The following is a 23498-nucleotide window of genomic DNA, read 5'->3' as shown; positions in this document are numbered from 1 at the left end:
CACTACTTAACTCCGATTATAAATTATTATCATCAATTCTAGCTGAAAGACTTCAACAAGATTCTTATTAATAAGGACCAGGCGGGATTTTTGTCCAGGCGCAACTTAGCAGCTAAGGTCAGAGAACTATTTTTAGTTCTCGATTACTTCTATAACTCTCATGAAGGTACCTCTCAAGATCAGACAGATATAGCAATTGTTGCGCTTGACACAGAAAAAGCGTTTGACTCAGTGTATCATCAGCATATTTTGACTTCTCTGTCTCACTTTGGCTTTAAAGATAATTTCATTTCCTTTATTAATAACCTCTGCATAAATTATTCAACAAAACTGACTATTAATAAATTAGAATCTAATCTAATTAACCTTCAGAGAGGCACAAGACAAGGTTGCCCACTATCACCTCTCTTATTTGACCTAGCGATGGAGTCTTTAGCTCTTAAGATCCGGCAGTCACTACAGGGGATAAAAATCGGCTCCTTAGAACAAAAAATTGCTCTATATATGCGGATGATGTATTAATCTATATGTCCGATACAAGAACTAATATTCCAAGACTACTCTCGATCACTAATTCTTTTGGAACTTTTACAGGCTACAAGATAAATATCTCTAAGTCAGAGCTAATGTGGATCAGAAAAAATGAGACTTCTCTTTCTGTGATACCTTTTAAGGAAGTTCTGACTCATTTTAAAGGGACACTGAACCCAAAATTTTTCTTTCATGATTCAGATAGAGCATGCAATTTTAAGCAACTTTCTAATTTACTCCTATTATCAATGTTTCTTCTTTCTCTTGCTATCTTTATATGAAAAATAAGGCATCTAAGCTTTTTTTCTTGGTTCAGAACTCTGGACAGCAGTTTTTCATTGGTGGATGAATTTATCCACCAATCAGCAAGAACAACCTAGGTTGTTCACCAAAAATGGGCCGGCATCTAAACTTACATTCTTGCATTTCAAATAAAGATACCAAGAGAATAAAGAACATTTGATAATAGGAATAAATTAGAAAGTTGCTTAAAATGTCATGCTCTATCTGAATCACAAAAGAAAAAATTTGGGTACAGTGTCCCTTTAAGTATTTAGGAATTAACATTTCAATTAACCCACAAGAATGGTATAGTCTCAATATCTCTCCCATTTTAGTTAGAATAAAAGAGTACATGAGTAGTTGGCAAAACACTTTCTCTATCAGGACGTATTGCCTTATTTAAAATGTTTCTCCTTCCAAAAATTCTTTACCCCTTACAAAAGCCTGAACAGGGCCCTCCGATATTTCATTTGGAAGTGCAAAAGACCTCGAATCTCTTTAAATAAACTTTACCTTCCCAAAAGATATGGGGGAATGGCTCTCCCTGACCTTAGTAAATATAGCTTGGTTTTCCTTTCACGTATCGTGATAGACTGGATTCTGAATAAAGACTATTTCGCTAATAATAAACTTGAAAGGAATATTATATATCCTTATAATACTATAGCCTTAATTCATTGTCTGGCCCACCTAATTCCGAAGGAAGTGAAGCGTCTCAGCTCGGTATACATGATAATACAGGCCTGGAAAAAACTTGGGCATAAACTAGGTATTGATTTCACTATTCCAAAATTCCAAGGACTAATCCAGAATTTCAAGAAGGTACCCAACCTCAAATATTTCAGGTCTGGCATGAGAAGGGTTTAACTTTCATGACTCAATTTATAGATCAAGACACCCTATCTGCAAAAACCTTTGATAGGCTGAAACAGGAATTTTATCTAAGTAATAAAGATTTTTTTGCTTACCTCCAGGCCAGACACTATCTTTTCTCACTCACTGAGAAATTTGGTTGGTCTTGGTCCTGGGGGAAGCTAGATAACTGGCCTATCCTTGTCAAAAATGATTTATCCTCCATCTCAGTCTGGTATGATTTGGCGACTAGTCAACATGGAGATTCTAATCTACATCAGATAACGCAAAAGTGGAACCTTCTATCTCCAGAATTAGACATTGAGGTAGATCAGGTGGAAAAATCTATAGCCATAATAGCGCAGACCACACTATCTGCAAGCTGGAGAAAATCACATATTAAATTACTTTATAGATCTTATTATACCCCATTAAAGGGGTTTAAATGTCATAATCGTAAATTTAATACATGCCCTAAATGTGCATACCCGGCAGCTGATATAGTTCACATGATATGGGCATGCCCCCAGATAAAACAATTATGGCGGAAAATAGAATTCTGGTTGATCAAGGTACTGAAGTTACCCGCTTTCTCTCTCTCACTGGCAGAGTCTGTTTTCCTCATAGAATCCCCTATAATTCCTGAACATAAAAAAGCTAGGGAATATGGCAATTCTGGCAGCAAGAAATTGAATTTTTAAGAAATGGAGAGACTCCTCGGTCCCTAGCATACAAGAAATTAAAAACTATATGAAAAAACAATGCATTATTGAACAGATGGACACAACTTTAACCTCTGAAAGGGAGGTGACTCTTTTTTTAAAAAAAATGGTCTACATTTATTAAGATCTTTCCCCCAGAGGATATAGATCAACTAATTTACCCTTTTAGACATTCAGAAATAGTTTTATTAGATCATTGGTAATACTCAGTTTCCCCCATCCCTCTTCTTTTTCTTTACTCTCCTCCCCTCCACCTTTTATTTTTTTTATTTTATTTTTATTTTTTTTATTTTTTTTCTCCTTCTCTTCCCTCCCCCCTCCCTCCCTGTTCCTAGCTGTTATAGTTATGCTGCTCAGGCAATAATCAGCCTAGAGGAAGAATCTGTATAAGAATTCAAGAATACAATGGAAAACAAGAGACTTATTTACTACATGCTAATTTTAAGTTGATTATGAAGCAAGTTTACTGCTTGAATGTTTATTTTTGTTTTGATTTTCTCTTCTTGAACCATCCCGGTTGTTGTTTTTTAATTTTTTGAGTTGTATCTATGCAATAATTGCCTCAATTAAAAAAAAAAAAAAAAAAGTTATGCCCAATCCACTGATTTTACCCAGATATGACTCCTGAGAATGCAGTAGAATGTCCATCTATTACTGTAACTAACAGTAGAGTATATACTGAGGGAGTACATCTTCCTAAGTCCAACAGGTGGAGGCTAAGGAACTTCCCAGCGACACCTGTGGCAGACTTGTGACCACAACTTCAGAGAGAATATTTACATTGCACAGCCAGTATTCTGAAAATAGGGAAAGGGAGAGAAGGAGGACAAAGAGGGGATTAATAAGCTCTCTTACACCTATCATTGGTTTTGTGCTGTATTGTAACAGCGTGTAGGCACTGCTAGTAAGTGATAGATAATTAAAAAAATATTATTTTTTATTCATATGTTAAAATATGAAATGATAAGGTGATAGACACCACCTATAATATTACCCACAACACATAAATAACCCTCAAAACACCACCAAAGCTGCAACGCTACAAAAGTGCCACCCCCCTGTATTCCTGGCCGATAGCAGGAATCATCTGAGTCAGGTGCCAGGGGTAACAAGAGTAACATATACCAGCAGCAATTGGGGTGAATAAAAGTAATATCTATTTGTACACAAAATATTGCTAAAGAAATATTTCTCTAGGAATAATGATAATGAATTACTAGACAAAGCAGATATGACTGCTATTAATGATTTAATTTCATTATTAGAAGAGTCTAATGTGGAAAATACACAGGTCATACAAGTGGACACTGATTGGAGAAAGATACTCAAGTCCAAATCACAGTTTGTACCACCTAGTAACACCTCTTATAACGCAATATCCTTTTTGGGTTTAGTGTGTAAAGATATCTTATGTCTCCCTGAAAATATGGAGTCTTGTGTTGATAATTTAACATTTGAAGAGAAACAAGCGCTTAAAGAATTAACACAATGGACAGATATCCAAATTAAACAAAGTGACAAAGGTGGTAATATAGTCCTGTGGCCCACTCACATGTATATAGAAGAAGCTAAAAGACAACTTAATAACAACAAAAACTATAAGAATCTCTTTGGTAACCCTTCAGAGGATTTTCTTAGGCAATATAACAAACTCATAAGTTCAGCACTATCTGATGGCATTATTGATAACAAAGAGTTCAGCTTTTTTAGAAACTAAGCAACCGAAGGTGGCGACTTTATATTTGCTTCCTAAAGTACATAAAGATCTACTATGCCCCCCCCCGGGAAGACCATAGTATCGGGCATAGGATCGTTAACAGAAAAGGCTAGCAAATATATTGACGCCAGACTTCGATATGTTGTAGAGTCCCTTTCGTCATACACCAGAGACACAATGCACATACTCAATAAAATTGATCAAATTGCATTAACTTCCAACTCCATTTTAGTAACTTGTGACGTTGAGTCACTCTATACCAGAATTGACACTAAATGGGGATGCAAGGCAGTATCATATTTTTTGTTGAAAAATTAGTCTATGTCCAATGAAACAAAAGAATTCCTGATAGAGCTATTGGAATTTGTATTAGGACATAATTATTTTGTGTTTGACGATAAGTTTTATCTGCAAACATGTGGAACAGCGATGGGGACATCTTGCGCCCCTACCTATGCAAATATATACCTGGGCTGGTGGGAAGAAACTGTAGTGTTTCATGACACTATGAATCGGTTTACATAACATATCACCCACTGGTCCAGGTATATAGATCACATATTTTTTGTATGGGAGGGCACAACGGAACTCTTGTCTGAATTTATTTCCACCTTAAATATGAATCCTTTAGATTTATTTCTCACCCTGCATAGTGATTAGCATAAAGTGGAATTTTTGGATATTACTATCAGAAAGGGTGAAAATCTTGTGGAAACAGATACATATAGAAAGCCAACATCCACTAATAACATCTTATGTACTGATAGTTATCATCATCCAAACACGATTAATAGCTTACCCATAGGTGAATACCTTAGAATTCGTAGAAATTGCTCAACAGTGGAATCTTTTAATAATGCTGCAAAAGACCTAAGAACAAGATTGCTACAGAGAGGCTATACCAAGAAAGCTTTAGCTAAAGCATATAATAAAGCCTTAAGAAAGGATAGATCTGAACTTCTGAAGCCTAGAAATAAAGACTCTAGAAACCCCCTCAGGTTTATATCTACATAGACAAATCAGAGCCAATCCATTTCCAGCATTGTCCAGAAACACTGGCATATTTTGAAAGTTGACAAATTATTAGAAACTGTCATTCCTGAAAAAAACATTGTTTACATACAGAAGGGCTAATAACTTAAGTGACTGCCTGACAGCCAGTCACTTTAACAGAAATGCGAAGAAAATCCCATTATATAAAGGGTTAATTGCATGTGGGTGTTGTAATATATGTCCACATATGATCAAAAAGAAATTTATAGTTGATAGATTTCGTAAAAAGTGGACGATCTACAACGATATCAACTGCAAAAGTACAAATTTTATATACTGTGTGTCACGTGGATGTGACCTAATCTATGTAGGAATGACGACCAGATGTCTTGGTACGAGAATGACTGAGCATTTAAGTAACATCAGATCAGCCAAAAAAACTTTGGAAAGAGGCAAGAAATTAACCAGTGTAGCCAGACATTTTTTACAAAATCACAATGGCAACACAAAGACTTTTAAATGCTGGGGATTGGAGATTCTTAAACCTGGGATTAGGAGGGGTGAGACTGAACAGGCTTTACTCAAAAACATAATTTATGTAAGAACTTACCTGATAAATTCATTTCTTTCATATTAGCAAGAGTCCATGAGCTAGTGACGTATGGGATATACATTCCTACCAGGAGGGGCAAAGTTTCCCAAACCTCAAAATGCCTATAAATACACCCCTCACCACACCCACAATTCAGTTTAACGAATAGCCAAGAAGTGGGGTGATAAAAAAGTGCGAAAGCATATAAAATAAGGAATTGGAATAATTGTGCTTTATACAAAATCATAACCACCACAAAAAAAGGGCGGGCCTCATGGACTCTTGCTAATATGAAAGAAATGAATTTATCAGGTAAGTTCTTACATAAATTATGTTTTCTTTCATGTAATTAGCAAGAGTCCATGAGCTAGTGACGTATGGGATAATGATTACCCAAGATGTGGATCTTTCCACACAAGAGTCACTAGAGAGGGAGGGATAAAATAAAGACAGCCAATTCCTGCTGAAAATAATCCACACCCAAAATAAAGTTTAATGAAAAACATAAGCAGAAGATTCAAACTGAAACCGCTGCCTGAAGTACTTTTCTACCAAAAACTGCTTCAGAAGAAGAAAATACATCAAAATGGTAGAATTTAGTAAAAGTATGCAAAGAGGACCAAGTTGCTGCTTTGCAAATCTGATCAACCGAAGCTTCATTCCTAAACGCCCAGGAAGTAGAAACTGACCTAGTAGAATGAGCTGTAATCCTCTGAGGCGGAGTTTTACCCGACTCAACATAGGCAAGATGAATTAAAGATTTCAACCAAGATGCCAAAGAAATGGCAGAAGCTTTCTGGCCTTTTCTAGAACCGGAAAAGATAACAAATAGACTAGAAGTCTTTCGGAAAGATTTAGTAGCTTCAACATAATATTTCAAAGCTCTAACAACATCCAAAGAATGCAACGATTTCTCCTTAGAATTCTTAGGATTAGGACATAATGAAGGAACCACAATTTCTCTACTAATGTTGTTGGAATTCACAACTTTAGGTAAAAATTCAAAAGAAGTTCGCAACACCGCCTTATCCTGATGAAAAATCAGAAAAGGAGACTCACAAGAAAGAGCAGATAATTCAGAAACTCTTCTGGCAGAAGAGATGGCCAAAAGGAACAAAACTTTCCAAGAAAGTAATTTAATGTCCAATGAATGCATAGGTTCAAATGGAGGAGCTTGAAGAGCCCCCAGAACCAAATTCAAACTCCAAGGAGGAGAAATTGACTTAATGACAGGCTTTATACGAACCAAAGCTTGTACAAAACAATGAATATCAGGAAGAATAGCAATCTTTCTGTGAAAAAGAACAGAAAGAGCAGAGATTTGTCCTTTCAAGGAACTTGCGGACAAACCCTTATCTAAACCATCCTGAAGAAACTGTAATATTCTCGGTATTCTAAAAGAATGCCAAGAAAAAAGATGAGAAAGACACCAAGAAATATAAGTCTTCCAGACTCTATAATATATCTCTCTAGATACAGATTTACGAGCCTGTAACATAGTATTAATCACAGAGTCAGAGAAACCTCTTTGACCAAGAATCAAGCGTTCAATCTCCATACCTTTAAATTTAAGGATTTCAGATCCTGATGGAAAAAAGGACCTTGAGACAGAAGGTCTGGTCTTAACGGAAGAGTCCACGGTTGGCAAGAGGCCATCCGGACAAGATCCGCATACCAAAACCTGTGAGGCCATGCCGGAGCTACCAGCAGAACAAACGAGCATTCCTTCAGAATCTTGGAGATTACTCTTGGAAGAAGAACTAGAGGCGGAAAGATATAGGCAGGATGATACTTCCAAGGAAGTGATAATGCATCCACTGCCTCCGCCTGAGGATCCCGGGATCTGGACAGATACCTGGGAAGTTTCTTGTTTAGATGAGACGCCATCAGATCTATTTCTGGAAGTTCCCACATTTGAACAATCTGAAGAAATACCTCTGGGTGAAGAGACCATTCGCCCGGATGCAACGTTTGGCGACTGAGATAATCCGCTTCCCAATTGTCTATACCTGGGATATGAACCGCAGAGATTAGACAGGAGCTGGATTCCGCCCAAACCAAAATTCGAGATACTTCTTTCATAGCCAGAGGACTGTGAGTCCCTCCTTGATGATTGATGTATGCCACAGTTGTGACATTGTCTGTCTGAAAACAAATGAACGATTCTCTCTTCAGAAGAGGCCAAAACTGAAGAGCTCTGAAAATTGCACGGAGTTCCAAAATATTGATCGGTAATCTCACCTCCTGAGATTCCCAAACTCCTTGTGCCGTCAGAGATCCCCACACAGCTCCCCAAACTGTGAGACTTGCATCTGTTGAAATTACAGTCCAGGTCGGAAGCACAAAAGAAGCCCCCTGAATTAAACGATGGTGATCTGTCCACCACGTTAGAGAGTGTCGAACAATCGGTTTTAAAGATATTAATTGAGATATCTTTGTGTAATCCTTGCACCATTGATTCAGCATACAGAGCTGAAGAGGTCGCATGTGAAAACGAGCAAAGGGGATCGCGTCCGATGCAGCAGTCATAAGACCTAGAATTTCCATGCATAAGGCTACCGAAGGGAATGATTGTGACTGAAGGTTTCGACAAGCTGCAATCAATTTTAGACGTCTCTTGTCTGTTAAAGACAGAGTCATGGACACTGAATCTATCTGGAAACCCAGAAAGGTTACCCTTGTCTGAGGAATCAAAGAACTTTTTGGTAAATTGATCCTCCAACCATGATCTTGAAGAAACAACACAAGTCGATTCGTATGAGATTCTGCTAAATGTAAAGACTGAGCAAGTACCAAGATATCGTCCAAATAAGGAAATACCACAATACCCTGTTCTCTGATTACAGACAGAAGGGCACCGAGAACCTTTGAAAAAATTCTTGGAGCTGTAGCTAGGCCAAACGGTAGAGCCGCAAACTGGTAATGCTTGTCCAGAAAAGAGAATCTCAGGAACTGATAATGATCTGGATGAATCGGAATATGCAGATATGCATCCTGTAAATCTATTGTGGACATATAATTCCCTTGCTGAACAAAAGGCAAGATAGTCCTTACAGTTACCATCTTGAACGTTGGTATCCTTACATAACGATTCAATATTTTTAGATCCAGAACTGGTCTGAAGGAATTCTCCTTCTTTGGTACAATGAAGAGATTTGAATAAAACCCCATCCCCTGTTCCGGAACTGGAACTGGCATAATTACTCCAGCCAACTCTAGATCTGAAACACAATTCAGAAATGCTTGAGCTTTCACTGGATTTACTGGGACACGGGAAAGAAAAAATCTCTTTGCAGGAGGTCTCATCTTGAAACCAATTCTGTACCCTTCTGAAACAATGTTCTGAATCCAAAGATTGTGAACAGAATTGATCCAAATTTCTTTGAAAAAACGTAACCTGCCCCCTACCAGCTGAGCTGGAATGAGGGCCGCACCTTCATGTGGACTTAGAAGCAGGCTTTGCCTTTCTAGCAGGCTTGGATTTATTCCAGACTGGAGATGGTTTCCAAACTGAAACTGCTCCTGAGGATGAAGGATCAGGCTTTTGTTCTTTGTTGAAACGAAAGGAACGAAAACGATTATTAGCCCTGTTTTTACCTTTAGATTTTTTATCCTGTGGTAAAAAAGTTCCTTTCCCACCAGTAACAGTTGAAATAATAGAATCCAACTGAGAACCAAATAATTTGTTACCCTGGAAAGAAATAGAAAGTAGAGTTGATTTAGAAGCCATATCAGCATTCCAAGTCTTAAGCCATAAAGCTCTTCTAGCTAAAATAGCTAGAGACATAAACCTGACATCAACTCTGATAATATCAAAAATGGCATCACAGATAAAATTATTAGCATGCTGAAGAAGAATAATAATATCATGAGAATCATGATTTGTTACTTGTTGCGCTAAAGTTTCCAACCAAAAAGTTGAAGCTGCAGCAACATCAGCCAATGATATAGCAGGTCTAAGAAGATTACCTGAACACAGATAAGCTTTTCTTATAAAGGATTCAATTTTCCTATCTAAAGGATCTTTAAACGAAGTACCATCTGACGTAGGAATGGTAGTACGTTTAGCAAGGGTAGAAATAGCCCCATCAACTTTAGGGATTTTGTCCCAAAATTCTAACCTGTCAGACGGTACAGGATATAATTGCTTAAAACGTTTAGAAGGAGTAAATGAATTACCCAATTTATCCCATTCTTTGGAAATTACTGCAGAAATAGCATTAGGAACAGGAAAAACTTCTGGAATAACCACAGGAGATTTAAATACCTTATCTAAACGTTTAGAATTAGTATCAAGAGGACCAGAATCCTCTATTTCTAAAGCAATTAATACTTCTTTAAGTAAAGAACGAATAAATTCCATTTTAAATAAATATGAAGATTTATCAGCATCAATCTCTGAAACAGAATCCTCTGAACCAGAAGAGTCATCAGAATCAGAATGATGATGTTCATTTAAAAATTCATCTGTAGGGAGAGAAGTTTTAAAAGATTTTTTACGTTTACTAGAAGGAGAAATAACAGACATAGCCTTCTTGATGGATTCAGAAACAAAATCTCTTATGTTATCAGGAACATTCTGCACCTTAGATGTTGAAGGAACTGCAACAGACAATGGTACTTTACTAAAGGAAATATTATCTGCATTAACAAGTTTGTCATGACAATTAATACAAACAACAGCCGGAGGAATAGCTACCAAAAGTTTACAGCAGATACACTTAGCTTTGGTAGATCCAGCACTAGACAGCGATTTTCCTGTAGTATCTTCTGACTCAGATGCAACGTGAGACATCTTGCAATATGTAAGAGAAAAAACAACATATAAAGCAAAATTGATCAAATTCCTTAAATGACAGTTTCAGGAATGGGAAAAAATGCCAAAGAACAAGCTTCTAGCAACCAGAAGCAATGAAAAATGAGACTTAAATAATGTGGAGACAAAAGCGACGCCCATATTTTTTTAGCGCCAAATAAGACGCCCACATTATTTGGCGCCTAAATGCTTTTGGCGCCAAAAATGACGCCACATCCGGAACGCCGACATTTTTGGCGCAAAATAACGTCAAAAAATGACGCAACTTCCGGCGACACGTATGACGCCGGAAACGGAAAAGAATTTTTGTGCCAAAAAAGTCTGCGCCAAGAATGACGCAATAAAATGAAGCATTTTCAGCCCCCGCGAGCCTAACAGCCCACAGGGAAAAAGAGTCAAATTTTTGAAGGTAAGAAAAAATGAATAATTCAAATGCATAATCCCAAATATGAAACTGACTGTCTGAAAAATAAGGAAAGTTGAACATTCTGAGTCAAGGCAAATAAATGTTTGAATACATATATTTAGAACTTTATAAACAAAGTGCCCAACCATAGCTTAGAGTGTCACAGAAAATAAGATTTACTTACCCCAGGACACTCATCTACATGTTGTAGAAAGCCAAACCAGTACTGAAACGAGAATCAGCAGAGGTAATGGTATATATAAGAGTATATCGTCGATCTGAAAAGGGAGGTAAGAGATGAATCTCTACGACCGATAACAGAGAACCTATGAAATAGACCCCGTAGAAGGAGATCACTGCATTCAAATAGGCAATACTCTCCTCACATCCCTCTGACATTCACTGCACGCTGAGAGGAAAACCGGGCTCCAACTTGCTGCGGAGCGCATATCAACGTAGAATCTAGCACAAACTTACTTCACCACCTCCATCGGAGGCAAAGTTTGTAAAAACTGAATTGTGGGTGTGGTGAGGGGTGTATTTATAGGCATTTTGAGGTTTGGGAAACTTTGCCCCTCCTGGTAGGAATGTATATCCCATACGTCACTAGCTCATGGACTCTTGCTAATTACATGAAAGAAAAAGAAGCCAGATGGATTTTCAGACCTTATTCCGTTATGCCCCATGGCATGAATGAAAATAATAATTTCTGGGTTTATTTATAGAATTGCTAATTAAAGACAGTATAGTGGAATACTTATACAAATATGCCAACTATGAATTAGTGTAAATATTATAACCACTGAGTTATTACAATAAGGACTTTTTGTCTATGGAACACAATAGTTGGGTAATAAAACTTGATGCGTTTTCCACGGTCTATGCACACACTTGGATGATCTCTGCCCACGATCTTAATTTTCATGATCTGGGGCTTGTACCTTTGTGCATTTATAATTAGCTATCTATTTAACCCTTAATGTGCGATGTGCACCCTAAATGGGCTTTCATGCTATTAAAAATGATATGTGTGAAGTGTATGCAAAAATTTGTAGGAAATTTGGTCTCTGTATATGGATTTGCATCCTTAACTTGCAATATATTGAATTGGCATGAGCCCCCTTTTTTTAGCTGCAATCAATGAATGTACTATAAATATGTCATTAAGGTTTGGTAATGATCTGTGAAGCAGTCTCACAAAACTAACTTTTAAGACATTATAGCAGTCTATAAGGATTATATTCGACGTGCGCATGTCTCATATATATGATTTTATTTATTTTCTAACATGCCAACCCTTTAAGTTTTTCAATTTGCAATTGGTATCTGGAGCGCAATATTATGCTTAAATCCCCTGATGGTAAAAGATAGGATTATAGACAGTGTATCATCACCTAATGTTTTGGACGCAATGTATGGCTTTTACAGGCAGTGAGGAACGTTTATCTGTGCAACTGTCTTTTGGTGTGCTGCTTAGATGCGATCTAATGGTTATGGTGATGAATTTATGCCAGATCGAATAATATACACAATCACGGTATGTCAAATAAGCTGTTTAATGTTCCAGATGTATTTCGTTTGAGGGGAGTGTACTGTTGTGAGAAGACATGATAGGATATGGGCATTGACACTCCATCCAACCAAAACACATACTATTGACAAGATGTGCTACACGTAAGCAATTGATACTGATTGGCCAATGTAGAGGTGCGTCCTTTTGCAACTTAGAGATTGGTTCTTTAGGGTTATAAGGCAACGTTTAACGGATAATCGGCTTGTCACTTTTTCTACTTTTATCACATTGAGAAAGGCTGCATTACGGCCGAAACGCGTTTGTGGAGTTTTAAAGAAATAGTTATTACTTTTATTCACCCCAATTGCTGCTGGTATATGTTACTCCGTGTTACCCCTGGCACCTGCCGCCGATGATTCCTGCTATCGGCCAGGAATATAGGGGGGTGGCACTTTTGTAGCATTGCAGCTTTGGTGGTGTTTTGAGGGTTATTTGTGGGTAATATTATAGGTGGTGTCTATCACCTTATCATTTAATATTTTAACTTATGAATAAATTTGTCAACAGTTAATTGGGTGAAGCGCTAAATCTATCCTACTCAGCCTAACTAAATTAACTACCTCCTTCCTGGATAGTTTGGAAATTAAATATAACAAATATATATAGTTGGCGCTTGGAGCGGTAGGAATTGTAGGTATGTATGAGACTCTATATATATCAACCTTTTAAAATAAAATGCTATTTCAGCCGTTTTAATATTTCCAAAATTTATTTTGAAACTATAATATAAAACTGTAATATAATAAAAAACACACATTCACTTCCAACTATAGTTGATCATTTAACACTCACACTTCCATATATACTGTGCAATAAAAACCACAATGTTAAACACATAAATGCCTCAAAAAATCTTAGTACAAATAATAGTATCCAATTTTCTCAAAGTTCAATAATGTCTTGTGCTTGATTTAAAAATGGAATAATTTCCCAGTGTAATGTATCCTTTTGATTACAAATGTAAGTTTATAACTTTAGGAAATTCCCAACAATGACCCGTTATATCAGGGCTGATTGTCTTATAAAGTGCTCCAAAGTGGGTTAACTGCTTTCAGCTGACACTGTTTACAATTTCTGTGTAGTTTAGGAAGGTTCTCTCACCTTTTAGCGTATGTCCGTACAAGCGGTAAATGTAATCTCGATCCCTAGGTAACACAATGAGGCTGTCTTACCTCCTTCCCGTGTCTCTGTGTTAGCTGTGTTAGCTGTCATTCTTACTGGACACTCCGACTTACTGCGGCTATCGAACTCCATTAGTGACGTCACCCGGTTTCCGGATTCCAGTGGTGACTAATACTTGCGCAAGTATATCTTCACGAACTCTTCCAAGTCATCCTCTGCTCTTTAGTACACCAGGTATGCAGAGTGTGGTAATCCTTCCTGTTCAGAGTCTTTTTTTAGAAGATCTGTGGATAACTTCAAAATAGCAGGTCAGTCCTTTCTACGCGTTTCATCCCTTATGGGTCTTTCTCAAGATACTGTTTCCTGCACTCTCACACCTTAAATATCCTGTTATTACAGGTGATTCGTTAGGCTCCTACTTCCTCCAACAGGTGTATTCAGTGGAGGGAAAAGGTGACACATGTTTTCAGTTTCTCCATATTTGATCAAGCATTTTCTCAAACATATTTCCATTATTCTTTTTTCTTCTGGATACTTTTGCTTTCTATCTCTTATTATAAACCATCCATCATAGGATAACTTAGACTATATTATAAAAAAAATCTCATTCTTCATTAATACAAAATACATATTTATAAAAAAAAATTTTTCACAAATCCTAAAAAAACTTCCTAAAATTTTTTTCAAAAAACTTCCTAAAAATTCCTGATACTTTTACAATTATCTACACATTCATAAATGCATTCATTCAATGATAAAAATACATTAATTCGTGGGCAAAGTATTAAATTAGGGGCCTACAGTATATATTATTTTTATGTCCATTTTTTATACACTCTGAGCAGACAGACAGTGGCCACACGTGAAGGAAGGAGCCGAGCTGCTAAGGAGGACCAAGCTGCTAAGGAAGTCTGAGCCAGCCAGGTGGGCCGAGGCGACGCTGACTAAGGACTTAAGGAGGTATGTCTGATAGTGAAAGAGCCACTGCTGCCGGAGGGGGGCCAGGGCCAGTCCAGCTCATGGCAAGAGAAAAGTGGAGGTAAAAAATGTGAACCCAGACTTCTGGCATGGCGTGAATATCAGTCTTGTTAAAAAAAAAAAATACTCCTTGGCATTTTGTACTGGAGGGAGGAGGGGGGGTCTGTGGGGGCCCTCTCACGTCATGTGCCCCCAATGACCAGAACAGCACAATGTTTCTGATCACATTATCATTTAAAACATTAGTTCTGCACTTTAGAGAGACTTTCTGGCAGTGCAGTCTGCAGATGATTGTGACAATTTTTTTGTCACAATCATCTGCAATGCCAGTGTTTTCAGTATTCACTTTAAGTCCCTTTTTCAGCTTTTTAAATTTATCTTCTGATTCTTGAAAACATTTAGTTTTAGTATGACATGAGCCTTTATGACAGGCAGCTAATCATCAGAGCCAGCTTTGATGAAAACCTTAAAAATCAAGATAGCACACCTAGTTGTGGTTTAGTGGAGAGGTAGGCTCTTGTTAGATTGTTATTTACAATATATGATTTTCCCCCCTTCCCTTTTTTTCTGTGCACCTACAATTCAATTACTCCCCATTGCAATTGGGATAGATATTTTATGTGGATTTCTGATGCATTGTAATTCAAATCCCTCTTGTTATATACATTATATTTATGTCTACAGTGGCAATATACACCTTTAAAACCATGGCATGTTTATCTGGTGATGTTTTTGAATGATTCCTAATGTTATGTGTGTGAAAATCTTAATAAAAATGTATTTAAACAAAATTAAAAAATTAAGGTATTGGGCACAGAGGAATATATCAGCCACATCAACAGACAATAAGGTATAGATGAATGACTGGTATAACTAGAGGCAATAGCTGGACGTATCTGCTGTGCCAGTCAGTTTATTTTGGGATTAGGTTATTCAATCCATAAAAATCCCCCAACAAAGTATTGTTTGACAGCTCTGTGAATGACAAATAACTAATGTGGATTTTTTTTTCTTGTTGGGGGACTCTATGTTCTTTCACAAAGGATACAAAGGATACTATGTGCCTAGGTCAGCATCCAACATTTGAGAAAAGGAAGTGAGGAATTTATACTGTAGCATCCAGTTTGAGGATGAGGTGCCTGAGAACCTTCCTCTTATGGAATCCACAGCTGTTTGAAACAGCAAATGCCAAGGCTGAAATTGTATACAAAGTACTTCTGTGGATTCCATAAGAGGAAGGTTCTCAGGCACCTCATCCTCAAACTGGATGCTACAGTATAAGTTCCTCAATTCCTTTTCTCAAACGTTGGATGCTGACCTAGGCACACAGTATCCTTTGTGAAAAAACAAGGAGTCCCCCAAGAAGAAAAAAATCCACATTAGTTATTTGTCATTCCCAGGGCTGTCAATCGATACTTTGTTGGGGGATTTTTATGGATTGAATAACCTAATCCAAAAATAAACTGGCTGCCTGGTACAGCAGATACGTCCAGCTATTGCCTATAGTTATACCAGTCATTCATCTATACCTTATTGTCTGTTGATGTTGCTGATATGTGCCCAATATCTTGATTATTTTTATTTTATTTTTTTAATACATTTTTATTAAGATTCTTACACACATAAGAAGGAATCATTTAAAAACATGACCATATAAACATAGTTTTGAAGGTGTATATTGCCAGTGTAGACATAAATATAATGTATATAACAAGAGGGATTTGAATTACAATGCATCAGAAATCCACATAAAATATCTATCCCACTTGCAATGGGGAAGAATTGAATTTTAAGCAAAACTTGCAAGTTGCTATGCTATGGTATTTTTGTTGAAAATCAGATCTAAATATAATCATTAGCTACTGAGCATATTTAGATATTTTTTCCAACAAAGGATATCTGATTTTCTTCATTTGTTTGGTATCCTTTGTTGAAAAGCATATCAAAATACACTCAGTAGCTACTAAGCATATCTAGATATGCTTTTCAACAAAGGATATCAAAAGAATGAAGAAAATCAGATATCCTTTGTTGAAAATCATATCTAAATATGCTCAGTAGCTAATGAGCATATTTAGATCTGAGTTTCTTCATTCTTTTGATATCCTTTGTTGAAAAGCATATCTAAATATGCTCAGTAACTACTAAGCATATTTAGATATGCTTTTCAACAAAGGATATCAAACGAATGAAGAAAATCTGATATCCTTTGTTTAAATCATATCTAAATATGCTCAGTAGATACTGATTGGTGGCTCCATATAGAGACCTCATGCGATTGGCTCGCCCATGTGCAATGCTATTTCTTCAACAAAGGATATCTAAAGAATGAAGGCGTATCCGATTGCTAGCCACTGCCTCACCAGCCTCTGAAGTCACCACACATCACTGGTTTATAGTGTAGATCAGTGTTTTTCAACCAGTGTGCCGTGGCACACTAGTGTGCCGTGAGAGATCCTCAGGTGTGCCACGGCAGACTGACAACAGTGTGACATATTTTTTAAACTTTGCTTGTTTTTTACTCCCAGTGCAGGGGTAGTTTGTAGGAGGCATGGCATAACAGCACAATACATACAGTATGTGTGTGTTTGTGTGTATGTGTATATATATATGCTGTATTAGGCTACAATGTGTGATTTTTTTTTAAATTTTGGGATGGTGGTGTGCCACAGGATTTTTTAATGTAAAAAAGTGTGCCACGGCAAAAAAAAGGTTAAAAATCAATGGTGTAGATAGATGAGAAGGATAAAGCCTTGTATGTTAGACACTTCTCTCACCACTCATGTATGGATTTTTCATTTAATAAATTCATCCTTTTATTAGACTAGTGTAAGTATCATTCTTTAAATAAGGTAAATGGATTATAAGGAAAAGCCTGACAGATTTTAGTGACTGACCCAATATTAGAAAATGGGCTTTTACACATTGGCAAAGCCAGGCAGGTTAGCATTCCAGTTTTTTGTTTTTTTTAAGAAGACAAACTATTGGGGAGCCCAGTACAAGCTACAGTTGTGGCTGGACTCAGACGTGAGCACACTGGAAGGCTGTTTTAGAACAAGAATTCTGGACCGGTCCTTGTGAGCAGGAAGTTATTAAAGGGACACTGAACCCAAACTTTTTCTTTCATGATTCAGATAGAGCATGCAATATTAAGCAACTTTCTAATTTACTCCTATTAGCAATTTTTCTTCGTTCTCTTGCTATCTTTATTTGAAAAAGAAGGCATCTAAACTTTTTTTTCTTCAGAACTCTGGACAGCACTTTATTTATTTGTGGATGAATTTATCCACCAATCAGCAATAACAACCCAGGTTGTTCACCAAAAATGGGCCAGCATCTAAACTTACATTCTTGCATTTCAAATAAACATACCAAGATAATGAAGAAAATTTGATAATAGGAGTAAATTAGAAAGTTGCTTAAAATGTCATGCTCTCTCTGAGTCACGAAAGAAAAAATTTGGGTTCAGTGTCCCTTTAACAGATGTGCAAATAATAGTACTATTGAATATGTGTGTAAAGATAATATAAATGCATTAGAATTATTTAATGATTTGTTGCAACAATTTGAAGATGCTCTTTGTAAAATTAAGAAGTCTGTGTTGAATAAGAAAGTAAAGTATAATGGTAATTTAGCTAAACTTATTGTACAGTACCAAGTAGCATTGGAAAGGTTAGAATTGCCCCCTGTTTATCAGAAAAAGATACATGTGTATGCTAAAGAAGAAAGGATTGGTGTTTGTCTCAAAAGTAAATCCAGCCAGAAAGAGAATGTAGTTGAACATCCAAAAAAAGAAAGAAATGCTACTATAACAACAAATACATTAGAAGAAGTTAAATCCAAGCTACTACCATTGTTTCCTGTAAATACCACAACAGAACTGGACAATACACATTGTAAAAATACTATTTCTACCATGTGCCAGGATAGATGCAACAGGGTCTCAGATTATTGGAGAGAGTGTACAGACTCCCTCGTGCTGACTAGTGCACCATAGGACCCATATAAAAAGTATGCAATAAAAACTTAAAGCTCTTATTCAGCCTTATAATCCAGGCTTGCATATGTTAGATAATATAATTCCTTTTGAGCAGTTTGTTACTCAGTACACCTTAGATGACCAGACTGAAGATCTGGTTACCAGCATACAACAGCAAGCATTTACCACTCATACAGCAGAATGGGATATGGGCTGACAACCGTAGTGATATGTTAATAGATCTAACCACCCTAGATATGACTGATCCTTCATTCTTAGAAACACTTGTTCCCCAACTAATGGAAGAGCCGTTAGCTTTCTGTTCTAAATTTCATGAAATATACTGTAGGGTTACAAACAAGCCAGATTTAGAGATAGGAGATACAAGGATGTTACGAATATTAGCAAGTACATTTAAAAGACTTGATTTTGTTAATAGAAATCTATTGGCTAGAGCACGTAATGTCAAGGAATTTCTTTGTATTCTTGCAAACTGGCTAAAGGAGTCAAAATGTAAAAGTCCACAGCCACAGCTAAAATATAGAAATAATTGTAATAATAATAACAACAACAAAAACAACATATACAGTACATGCCACAAACCACTTTTTGCTTTGTTTGTGGGAAGATGGGACACAAAAGAAGATAAAAGTTTCCAGGAAAGAACAGGCCAGGAATATGCTGGTATTAATTATAAAAATTGTAAGTGCAAACGAACAAATGTTAAACTGTATCATCCCAGAAATAAAACAAACAATACCAAACATGGGAAACTATGTTTCCTCCACTTTTAAAGATTGTTTAGAATTACGTAAAGTAAGAAAGTAAAAAAAGATAAAACAGCTATTTTTTTTTTTATGTTTTCACTTTCACATTTGTTTTGCAGGATTTGTCAAGAAAAGGATTGTGTTTTTATTCAAATTGGCTGACATAGCATTTAGGGTGCACAGGCTTATTTAATCTCCCCAAACGTATACAAAACACGGGAGGGGTCAGCGCTCTCAGGCCGGACCGGGTACACATCCTATGACCCTGTAACATGCACAGCCCTGGGTGCAAACCAGCACTCTCAGGAAGCTGCACTGTCACCAGAGCTACAGGCAGTTAACCCCAGGTAGGCCTGGGTGCAAGGTCCAAACAGGGAAAATAACAAAAAAAAATAATACATTAATATAGCATTATTGCAGCCTGCATTGTGTGGCTGTTTAGGGGCCCAGGTTTTTGGAAGAGACCTTGACGAGGTACCTGGGCTTTTCCCATTTGGCCAGATGCGGTAACTAACTCTTCCATTGCTGCTTTTTATCTTAGTTGTGAGCTTGTAAGTGAGTGCAGGACTTTCTCTGTGTGCTATATTAATGTATTATTTTTTTTGTGATTTTCCATGTTTGGGCCTTGCACCCAGGCTTGCCTGGGGTTAACTGCCTGTGGCTCTGGTGACAGGGCAGCTTCCTGAGAGTGCTGTTTTTCACCCAAGACTGTGCATGTTACAGGGTCATAGGATGTGTACCTGAAAGACCTAATGTTTATCACAATGGGTGTGATTATTTTGATGATTAGGAGTGGGTGGTTTGGTATCTGTCTGCAAATAGAATAAAATACAGAGTTTGTTATAGGTTATTCTTTCATATTTTTTTATTTATTTATTTATAAAATATTTTACCAGGAAGGATACAATGAGATTTCTCTCGTTTTCAAGTATGTCCTGGGATCACAAAACATTGCATTGATACAATAGGGTACAATAAAATACAAAAACAATAATAAAAATACACATTATATGCAAACATTTAACATAGAGCAGGTACGAAATATTTAATTAACCATGACAGGAGCATTCTGTTTTGAGATATGTATAGAGGGATCTCTTAAAGGATTTTAGGCTTGGGGAAGTTTTTAAAGTGTGAGGGAGGTCATTCCATAATTGTGGCGCTCTGTAGGAAAAGGAGGATCGAGCTGCTTTCTTTTTGTATTGAGGCAAATAATGTGCTGGTATTGGATCAGAGATTATAGGAGGTGGGAATAGCAGGGGAGAGCATTCTGCTCAGGTAGGGTGGGAGCTTCCCAGAAAGGCTCTTAAAGACAAGGCAGGAAAGATGGAGGGTGCATCTGGATTCCAGTGACAGCCAGTTTAGTTCTTTTAGCATGTCACAATGGTGGGTCTTGTAGTTACATTGTAGCACAAAGCGGCAGAACAAGTTATATAACGTATTTAGTTTATTAAGGTGAGTTTGCGGAGCAGGTGCATATACTATGTCCCCATAATCCAAGATAGGCATCAGCATTTGCTGTACAATCTTTTCCTTTACTGTAGGGCTGAGGCAAGATTTGTTTCTGTACAGGGCACCTAGTTTTGGATAAAGTTTAGAGGCAAGTTTTTCTATGTGGAGTCCAAAAGATAGATTGGGGTCTAACAACATACCTAAGTATTTAAAAGAGTGGACTGCGGTCAGCGTGCAATTGGATTTTGTTTTGATGCGAAGATGGGAATTTTGTAATTTTTGTATTTTAGGTCCCGTTCCAAAGATCATTGTGACCGTTTTGTCAGTGTTTAGGAAGAGTTTGTTTTTCGAGATCCACTTTTCTACCTCTGTGAACTGGTCTTGGAGCACTGCTTCAAGCTGCGGCAGATCAGATTTGTTTGCATAGATTACCGTGTCGTCTGCGTACATGTGTACAATTGAGGATTTGCAGACATTAGGCAAATCATTTATAAATAATGTGAATAGTAGGGGGCCGAGAATGGAACCTTGGGGAACACCACACGTGACTGGGAGAGGGAGGGAGTCACTGTTAGAGACAGAGACATATTGTGATCGATCCGATACATATAATTTAAACCAGGTTAACGGCGATCAGCAATACCAGAGTTTTTTAGTTTGAGAAGTAGTATGTCATGGTCCACTGTGTCAAAAGCCTTTGCAAAATCAAGGAAAATAGCTCCTGTTAGGTCTCCTTGTTCCATGCCAGTTTGGATGTCGTTGCAAACTTTTAGGAGGGCAGTTGTAGTGGAGTGATTCGGTCTAAAACCTGATTGATCAGGGGTCAGATAGTTAGAAAGTTGATAATACTTGCATAATTGCGTATGGACACATTTTTCTAAGATTTTTGACAATACAGGGAGCAATTATATAGGACGATAGTTAGAAACCAAGGTTAACTCCCCACTTTTATGAATAGGCACTACTCTTGCAGTTTTCCAGAGTTTGGGTATGTATCCAGACACCAAGGATTTGTTAATTAGGGTTGTGACAGGCTTAGCAATTGCCTGCGCACTGAGCTTCAACAGCATTGCTGGGATTTGATCAGGTCCTGACTGTTTTTTCATTTTTAGATTATTGAGGTGTTTCTTAATGACATTGAAGGGTACAAGTCTAAAATTGAACTTTTCTATATTGGGACTTTGCTGTTTTAGTGAGGCCTGATCCACATTTGTAGCTTCAGGATGCGATGATGCGTGCCATTTATTAGATTTTCAATCAGGGTGGTGGAGCATCCGACAAAATAATTGTTAAAGGCATTTTCTACTTCTAAGGGGAGTTGCAGGTTTTGGTTATCCACATTGACAGCAGACGGTTGGGAGTGGATTGGTGGATTTTGTAAGTTATTTATGAGTTTCCAAAACTTTCTAGGGTTAGATATATTATTGTGCAGATTTTCACAGAAATATTGCGCCTTAGCCAATTTTGTTTGTTTAGTACATATATTTCGCCATTGTCTATATACACAGTGATCATTCATAGAGCCAGTATGCTTGAACTTTGACCACAATGAATCCCGAAACTGGTACATTTGAATGAGGTCAGCTGTGATCCAATTCAAGTGTGCTCCTTTTACTCTCACCTTACGCAGCGGTGCATGTAAATTCCAAACTTGTAGGAGTTCAGACTGAAAGAATTTAACTGCAGAGTCAAGATCTGGGATTAGGTTTAATCTGTGCCAGGGGAGGTTCTTGATGTCATTTAGAAATGATTGAAGATTAAATTTTTTGAAGGACCTGGTGATTTTGCCAGAAAGGAAATCAAAGGTGGCAGGAGAGCTAGATTTTCCCTTGTAAAGGTGTATCCAGTCCACGGGTTCATCCATTACTTGTGGGATATTCTCCTTCCCAACAGGAAGCTGCAAGAGGACACCCACAGCAGAGCTGTCTATATAGCGCCTCCCCTAACTACCACCCCCAGTCATTCTCTTGCAGCTCTCGACAAGAAAGGAAGTATCAAGAGAGATGTGGTGACTTAGTGTAGTTTTTACCTTCAATTTGTTATTTTTAAACGGTACCGGCGTTGTACTGTTTTTACTCTCAGGCAGAAATTGGAAGAAGACTTCTGCCTGGAGGTTTGATGATCTTAGTGGTTTGTAACTAAGGTCCATTGCTGTTCTCACACATAACTGAAGAGTATGGAAAGAAAACTTCAGTTGGGGGGACGGTCTGCAGATTGCCTGCTTTGAGGTATGTTCAGTATATTTTTTTTTTCTAGAGAGATAAGGTCTAAAAAATGCTGACAGTGCCTGGTATATTTAAGGTAAGCCTGATACAGTGATTTAACAACAACTGGGATCATGCTTGCAAAAAGGGATAATATTCATGTTAATACCTATATTACTTAGTGTAAAAACGTTTGCATGATTTATAAATAAAAACGTTTTTTTCTCTGAGGGTGATAAATCTTTATTTGGGACCTAGTTTCCACATGGCTTGTTAGATTACTCCTAGGAGTACTTTTTTAAGGCCCTCTGACTTTGAGTGCATGGTGGGAGGGGCCTATTTTCGTTTTCAGTCTGAGACATCCAGCTTCCCTGAAGGAGTCCTCTGGTTTATAGGACCTCTATAGAGGGTTTTGTTCCTGCAAAAATCGTTTTTAAGGGCAGGTAGGAGCCACAGCAGAGCTGTGGCAGTGTGTTTGACTGTTTGTTAACAGGTTTAATGTTTTTCTAATT

The sequence above is a fragment of the Bombina bombina genome, chromosome 2 (genome assembly GCF_027579735.1).
Source record: "Bombina bombina isolate aBomBom1 chromosome 2, aBomBom1.pri, whole genome shotgun sequence".
NCBI classification, from domain to species: Eukaryota; Metazoa; Chordata; class Amphibia; order Anura; family Bombinatoridae; genus Bombina; species Bombina bombina.
Note: the sequence above shows the minus strand (reverse complement) of the source record.